This window comes from Talpa europaea (assembly GCF_964194135.1).
Source record: "Talpa europaea genome assembly, chromosome: 3".
Taxonomy (NCBI): Eukaryota; Metazoa; Chordata; class Mammalia; order Eulipotyphla; family Talpidae; genus Talpa; species Talpa europaea.
The window spans coordinates 130,034,842-130,043,975 of record NC_140069.1 but is presented as its reverse complement, the minus strand read 5'-3'; positions in this window follow the sequence as shown (position 1 = coordinate 130,043,975).

The following is a 9,134-nucleotide window of genomic DNA, read 5'->3' as shown; positions in this document are numbered from 1 at the left end:
TTGCTGGAAAAGGTGGGCATTATAAAAAGTAAAGGAATTTTTTGAGCATTTCACCTTCCCCAAAAGCTTTCAAATGCATTAACGGGAGCCAGTGAATAAAGCAAGAAGGAACAAAACCGAGAGGAAATTTTCTGTATCTTGTTCCCAAATCTTTGAAATCTCCTCTTTTTTCAAAATTAGGTGAATGCACTCAAGTGTTGCTATCTTAAGGTCCTTTGTTAAACCAAACTATTTTTAAATTATTTTTTTCCTTTAAGTTGGAAATGGACCCCAGACTAAAACAAATCTCTCATCCCATATACCGGTGTCAGAATAAGATCAGGGTAGTGGTAGAAATTCATGCAACTACCTAATGCAAAGACTAAGAAATCAGGCTCTCCCCTCTTCAGCCCCCACCCTCTCAGAATTTCTGTAGTTTAGTCCGACCAGGAGCAGGAAGTGTGCTCCCAAGGGACTATGAAAGAATGGCAGAAAGGCATGCAGTAGTGAGGAAGTAAAAATCTTGACACTAGAGGTTGGAAATACTTGTGAAGCATTTGACTGAGGGTTCCAACAGGGCGCTGGAGATGCCAGCCTGAGGCCACTTAGGGTTAAGGTGGGTATCTTTGTGTTTGTGTGCATGAGGAGCAACACTGATGTATATAAAATATTTATAGAACAACCCTCATCTGTGGAAATTAAAAACAACTTATCCAAGTACAAGACAGTTTTTAGCTGACTCCACTTAGATTGAGAAATAGCCATAGGTCCTGACTCTTTGAAAGTTTATGTGACTGCACTCAGCATCTCAGGAGAACATTTGGGGAAAACAGGAGAAGATTTATATTTGTAATCATTCCCCACAAGACTGGTAATAGGTTCAGTGGTGAAAACTTAGGCTAATTTGAAGATTTGCTGGCTATAGATTGTTTAATGCAGGATTGTTAATATTGAATTGCTGCATAATTTCTCTCTCAACCTGGGGAGAGTTTAAAACATTTATACTATGTGGTAATATATGTGTATCATTTTGTCAATACTAAGGCAACATATCTCCATGGTGGTTTTTTTTACAAAGGGCCATTTGGAATTTTGGACATACATAAATCCTTATATTCAGCACTGTTCCATGAAATATAGGTACCGGTAATCTTTAGATGATTATTTCTTCTAGAATAACTGACCTGAATAAGTATTCACCTTGACAACAATATTAATTGACTTACCAGAGCTGTTCTAAGTCTTCTGGAGGAACAAAAATAAAGCTCTGTAAAGTTCATAATGTAGAAAACATTTTTCCAAGTTGTTTGGTTTTCAGACCCAAATCCCCAGTGGCATTTTTTTTTTACAGCAACTCCCCAAAAGATAGAGAGAGCTCCTGCACAATTTCAAACAGAAAACCGGAAAAAACAACAGGTTTCAGGGAATTGTAACTGCTTCCTAGTCTTCAAGATGCTGCTTCTCCTGAAAATGTGTCCCCTTAAATCACTGTCCAGCTTTATTCTTTCTCTGAATATTATAGCAATAGCTTCCATTCTGCTAACCCCTCCTAAAATTTATCCAGTTTTTGTTTGAGAGTCTACCATTCTCTCCTCCCCTCATCACAGAAATTAACAGTAACTGTCAGGCAATTCAGGAGGTATAAATTGTACAGGAAAGCATTTGGTTTTATGTGCGAGTTGTGAGCTGGTATGGGGTACTGGGGGCACAGTGAAAATTCCCTGAACTTTTTTAAGTCATAGTAATAAAATTGGCAAATATGGGGCTTCGCTGGCATGAGGTTTACAGCCCCTGCAAGTTTTTTGTAATAAACGTGATCTCCAGAGGACACAGTGAACACCTGTCCATTTAGTTTGCAATTCCCAGTATAGTCTGTGCTCTGACTTCTGGCTTATCCTTTCTGCAGAGGGTACTGGAATGTGGGCGCCCATCTAATTTCAGACCAGACTACTTATTGATGATAAAGATGAAGCCATTTAAGGTGCTTCCGAAAATCCCAAAGCCATGCTCACCCAACTCCCACAATGTCCATCACTGTAAGTTTTTTCTTTCAGAAAAATCATTTTTAAATGATTTGACACTGTCTGAGCTGTTTTCTAAGAAGTAATTCTAATATTTCAGGCAAGCAAAGGAAACTTGGTTTCAATAATTTGCACAAAGTTCAATAGTAAGCAACAGGGCTGAACCTTGAAGTCTAAATACAGAGGCCGTGGACTTAGCCACTATAGGCCTCTGCCTTGGTAATATGTGGAGATGGTCTGGGTAAAATACAAAAATACTACTCCGTGTCTGTACTTCAGATGCAGAAATCTCGGGATTTCTCTGCTTCTGCACGTGCTTAAGTCTGAAGAGAAATGCTGTCACCCCTTGCTTTCAAAAAAGCACAAAACTGGGCCTCCCCGGTGGCGCAGCGGTTGAGCGCTGGGTTGCGAAACTGCCCACGGCCTTTGCGGCGCCAGTTCGATCCCCGGCTGCTCCCCGGCCACTGGAGGAGGGTCCCACATGGCGCGCAGACCTCTCCTGCTGCCCGCTGCTCCCCTCAGCAGTGTACTTCGGTCCTTCTGCCTGCTCTGCTCCCCGCTCTGGCTCTGGTGAATTCTCTCACCCTCCCGCCCTTCTGACTGTACCCAGTGCATGTACAAACAAACAAACAAACAAACAAACAAATAAATAAATAAAAATACATGCCTCTTTAAAAAAAAAAAAAGCACAAAACTACAACAGAAAGGAAAATAAACTATGTGCAGCTAAACCAGCAGCTAGCAAAGGCAAGTTCTGCAATGAGAACAGCCTCAGATTTTTAAAGCCTTCAGTGAGTAGAATGTCTTGTGTACTTTGTCTTTGCTTTGCTCATTTCTAATCCCCTCCTCACTCCATCACTATTAAAAATTTTTTTTTTCCATTTGAAGTATTAAATTAGGTAACTGGCATGTTTGCATAATCCCAAATGCTTAAATGATTACAGAAGAATTTATTTGGAATTGCCTCAGTCTTGAACTTGAAGTAATGTCTGCCAGTCTGCCTTCTTTCCTTAAGCATTTTCCACTTCATATTTTTATCAACCCCAACAGTGACTTTTAATTTACAAATGTTGTACATTGAGAAAAAGTTGGATGTGTTTAGCTTATTTTTTTGGTCTTTTTAAAGTCACAGTAGACTCTAAATTTTGAGTGTGCACTATTGAAAACATGTGCAGATACACTTTAAGTTCCCCACTAAAAGGCTAGTTTTCTTCTTTGCCATACCACTGTCCTCTTTTTTTAAAAAAAATATTTATTTATTTATGCATACAAGAGCTGAGGTACAGGCCCAGGGGGATGAGAGGATTCACCAGAGACACAGTGGGGAACAGAACATGCAGACTGACTGAAATACACTGCTGAGGGGAGCAGCGGGCAAGTCAGGAGAGGTCTGCTGTGCCCTATGGATTGCTCCCTGGCGGGCCGGGGATCGAACTTGTGCTTCAGAGGCCGTGGATTGCTTCATAGTGCAGTGCTTAACCCCTTGCGCCACCAGGGAGGCCCACTGTCCTCTTTTAAAACAACTGTGACTGGTGACAGCTTCTGGGGTAAAGCCTAGTTATCCATCCCAAAAACTTCGACAGGCGAGATTTCTGTCACACTTCCTCTGGGCATCTCTGTAAAGGGTAACTGAAAATTCTTGGCAGAATTTAGAGAAAAATAAATCAGGGCTTCGGTGAATATTAGCTTGTTCCTCCTGAGTGTGTTATTTTCGTCTTTCTGCTGGTCCCCTGTGTCATCTCCCCAACTCCCACCTGGTTACATATTGATGAAGCAAGAGCTGCAGGAGTTTGAAGTATAACTTCTAGAAAAACATTCACAAATACATATAAATAAAGGTATTTTTCTTCTGACATTTCCTTTAAATGTCAAAAACCCTTCTAACGTTCCACATTTTGCTTCAATGTAGAGTTCCTCTGAGCTGCTATTTGTTTATTGTTCATATGACTATACCAATTTTTAATCTGGGGTGCTGCCACCACCCAGCCCCAAGTTGATCAGGAATTAGCCCAAGATAAATTGTGGAATGAGGGGTCAAATTGAACCCTGAGAGTGACTTTAGATGATTTGGTTTTGTGTTTCTGTGACAGTGATGTGGATCACCTGATTTTTTTGGAGAGGAAATTTTAGCACTTTGTGCTAGTGACAACAGTATTTTGATCAGTGAAGATTGGTACACTTTTTGATTACATACCTAAATTAAAATATCCCAAATCTATGACTCCATCAAAGTTGTGTTGTCAGTAGACTTAGGCAATTTAACTTGAAATAAAGATTGTATGGCTAGTTACACACTATTTCAATCTGGAGCAAGTGATTGTGTGCAGAAAAGTATACAAACATGTTGATAATATGAGTAAAAACCTCCACTTTGGAGTGAAATTTCATCTAATGAACTCAAGACTTAGGCTTTTAAAGATTATACTCATTTTAACTCAGGAAGGTTATAGAGGACAGGACTTCTCTCGCCACATTGTCAGTTCTTGCCTTATCTGGAACCTCTCCCGACTGTATCCTGCACAGCCGCTTATGACCACAGCCTCACCGTGTAACCAGACCACACATGGGAAGGATATAGAGTCCTGGGTGGAGGGGGGCCAGCAAGAGTGCATGCAGGTGTTCTTGGAACCCTGGTCCTCCAGTGTACACTCAGGGAAGGCTCCCATCAGCTGTTCCTTACTTGTGTAATCCTTGCAGCCTCTTAGCCTCTTAGCCTCCAGGTGCTAGGGACCAATCTTGCCTCTGTAACTTTGTCAACTATAAACCTTTGGCCAAACAAAAACATTTTGAATTCAGAATAAATATTTGTGAGAGCAATATTGGTCATATGGAGTTTTCAAATTCTGTACAATGCCAAGACTTTGATATATCCCCTTTTTATTGCACTGTCCCCAAATCCTAGCCATGTGAGGAACCATGTTTCTAGAAGGTGTTCTAGGTCATTTACTCTTGATCTATCCAGACAGGACCAGTGACTGGTACTCTATTTTATTCCTAGACTTGATCCATCCATCTGAATTATTTCCTTAACTCCTTGTCTGCTCCCTAGTTCAAGTCTGGAGTGCCTTTGCCTTGCCTTTCTCTGCCCTTTTTGACAATAATGACATTCGGGTCTCCCTAGTGGCTCAGGGGTTAAAGACAGTGCTATCCAGCTACTGCCAGCCACTACAGCAAGAGTTCCATCCCCGGCCAAAGAGCAATCCGTATGGCGCAGTAGACCTCTCCTGCCTCACCCGCTGCTCCCCTCAGCAATGTATTTCAGTAGATCTGTCTGTTCTGCTCTCCACTCTATCTCTGGTGGATCCTCTCACCATCCATACCTCTGGCCTGTACCCCAGTGACATTCAAGTGCCATTGTGGGGTCTAGGTTACTGCCTACCGCCGAACACCATCATCAGGGCCAGACAATGATTGTCCTGCCTGTCCTGCCTACACAAGGATTTTTTTTTTCCTCACTAGATGTCACTACATCTGACATCCGGGTGACCATGTTTGTTTTCTGACTGCAGGAAATTTAGACTCCTGGGGGTCATATTTGTGCTGGAAGTAAGGATTTGGGACTCAGGTTGTATGAGTGGTATTTACAGATAGGAGTGGATGAGGTCACCCAGCGAGCTAGGGAGTGAAGAATAGAAGCTTTGCAGAAGAATGCCTTTTCCCCTTCTCCTTGGGTCAATAGGTTACTCATCTTCCATGGTCTCTTTTGAAAGATATAAGGAATGGGAGGCTGAATTCCAAACAGGAAGATGTGTGAAAAAATGCACATTGAGAGGGGATGTCACTTGTTCAATGAATTGTAAGTGATTTGATAAGGCGCATGGTCTATGAGAACAAGTGATGGAAGAAGCAACAAAAAGATAATCAGGAGCATGTTTGTTTTGCTAAGATATTTCATTCTGTAGATATGAATTTCCACTGAGGAATTTAAAGCAAATGACAGATGTGATCAGAATCACATTTTGGAAAAATATCTCTTTGCCATGCTGAAGACAAATTAGGGGTGAGGGAGAATGGAGAGAGAGAAACCAATTAGGAAGCAATAATTCAGATAGCAGATGATGAGTGACTCAATAAAGGTTTTTGTGATGGTCAAGGAGAGGATATACCATTTTCCCAAGGGGAGAATTCTATTTTTTTTTTAAAGATTTATGTATTCATGCATACAAGACCTGGGGTACAGGCCAAAGGCACGGGGGGTAAAAGGACTCACCAGGGACAGAGTGGGGAACAAAACAGGTGGATTGACTGAAATACACTACTGAGGGGAGCAGCAGGCGAGACAGGAGAGGTCTGCTGCATCCTAGTGGGTTAGCTCCTTGGCCGGGGATCGAACTCGTGCAGTAGTGGCTGTGGATAGTGTCATAGTGCTGAGGCTTAACCCCTTGTGCCACCAGGGCAGACCCAATGGGAGAAAGTCTATTCCCAGCCATAACTTTAAGTGACTCCCATTAAGACGAGGCTTTTTAATTGGAGGATAGTCATGTGGAAAGTTATGAGGGAAGAAGAGGAAGCAAGTGACAAACTAGCAAGAAAACACAGACCATTAATATGGGATTAAATAGCCACTGGAGGGGGTAGGAAACTTCTCTGGTCCATTACCCAAAGGATTTCTAATCACAGCAACACCTGATGTTCAGTTCAAGGTCATTGTGTTGCTGGACTAGCCACCTTCCCTTCATTTCCCCAATTTTCATGCAATGCAGAATCTGTGGAAATCAAGAAAGAGAACTGATTGCTACATCAGGCCAATGTGGTTTGGAATAGGTCCATTAAATCACAGGATTACAGATGCATGCTTGGAGCCAGAGATGATCACAAGAGCTACGCCTGTAGGCCCCACCCCCTTAGCCAGGAAGTCTCAGAGCTCTTGCAGAAGACTTTGACCTGTCACAGATGGCATGAGATTTACAGTTGGCTTTGTCTACATCTTAGACACGATTTATGTGTGTATATATACACACATAATTACACAAACACGCCTCATCCTACCTGATATGAGAAATATATATTTTAACTACAATATTTAATAAATATATAAATGATATATAAACTAACTCATCCATAAATAAAAATATTTTCTCATGTCAAGTAAAAATGACATATTGTGTATACGTGTGTGTGTGCATGTGTGTGTGTGTGTATATATATATATATATATATATATATAAAATGCATCTTTTCTTTTTCACACCAAATAAAAATTATATACAGGAAAAATTTGGGGACCCTCAGGCTCTTCCCAGAGCAGCACTCTTGTGTCTGAAGCGCTGCAGTGCCCTCTGCATCTCAGGGAAGGGAGCCAATCTGCCCCCACATCTGATATCCATCTCCACTGCCCTGGCCAAGACCACCAGTTCAAGGGAACATGTTCAAGCGTCAGAGCTCGCTGAGGCGTTTTAAATGCTGCTGACGGCTCCCTCCGGAATGTGACCCTCTGCTGGGCCGTGGGCTGGTGTCTCTGCCTGTTCTGGTCACACTCATTCTCCGCGCTCTCCCCTGGAGACCTCACCTAAACCCTCATCTTTAGATGTCATTCTTTGTTAATTTTTTTAAATTTATTTTACATATTTTTACATCATTTTTCATTTTTGCACAATGTATGCATTTTCATCTTGGTGATAGTCCCTGTAAAATTCCCACCACCTTTGTTTTGATCCTACTCCCTTCTCCCCCCGCTGTAGAGTGTCTCTGGTTTATAGTTGTCTTTAAATGTCATTCTAACTACATGACCCCCAAATCCTTTTTTCCAGCCTAAATCCCATCCCCACGATTCTAGACTCATGCCTTTAAACAGACAGGCACCTCAGACATTATATTTTAAAACCGAACTCACCTTCTTCCTCCCAAACCTATTGTATTTGCTTTCGAGTCATCATCATCTACTCAAACCCCAGTCTGGTGGTGAAGTGTCACCCGAGACTCCTCTCTGTTGCTCCCTGCCCCTGCTTCTAACCAGTTCCTAAACTCTGCAGTGCAAGCTTCTCAGTCTCTGCCCTGTTTGATCTGATCTCCACACCTATGCAGCAATCCCAGTCACTTCCGCGCCACTGTGCTCTGAGCTCTACTATTGTCCTCCCACCTGGTCTTGCTGCCACCAGCCTGGGCCTTGCCTGGTGCATGGGTTACGCAGGTCATATTTTTTAAAGCTAGATAAGTATCACGCCACTCCTCCTCTTGAAATATTTTGATGCTCCCCATGACTTTCATAATTAAGTCCACATTCCTGAGTTTACTCACTGAAGTGGCCGGAACAGGTGCCTGTGACACAGCCCCTCCTGGAATTTTTATGCAGATGTAGAAAATGCACAGACTTTTGGAAATGCATCATACTGATGCACGCCTCTGTGGTTCGGACTGGCATATAATTTGGCTGAGAGAAAATTGGTAAACATGACAATTTGGTTAAAACCTAAATTCCAGTTTTGGTACACCACAATGAGGCTTTGCAAGGCTTGCCTCTCCGGGAGACAGCTTTCTAGCTGTGATTTTCAGTCAATCATTTCTTCGAAGGGCTTTAGGGAAAAGTTGGATGTCGGAATAACCAAATAATAAGACATGTGTTGGAACGAACTAAATATCTAACTTCATGGGACTAATCAAGATAACCTAAATTGCCAACTGTGACTGTAATTGATTAAATAAAATATGGTGTGTGGTAAACCGGTATCTACTTCTTTTTAAGGAAAAAAATAGTTATGTGTGTATTTAAATATGTGTTAAGAAGAATCTAAAAGGATACCTCAAAGCATTTTCAGTAGTTGTTCTGTGTGGATTGGATTATGGGGATTGCTTATGTTCCTTTTCTGATTGGTATTTTCTTTCTAATTGTTAAGTTTTTTTAATTTAATTATTTTTTATGAAACTATTTAATTTTCTTACGTTGTTGATTTTTTTTTTAAAGATTTATTTATTTATCTATTTATACAAGCACTGGGTACAGTCAGAAGCGCGGGAGGGTGAGAGAATTCACCAGAGCCAGAGCGGGGAGCAGAACAGGCAGACTGACGAAGTACACTGCTGAGGGGAGCAGCGGGCGGCAGGAGAGGTCTGCGCGACATGTGGGACCCCCCTCCGGTGGCCGGGGAGCAGCTGGGGATCGAACCGGCGCTGCAGAGGCTGCGGGCAGCTTTGCAA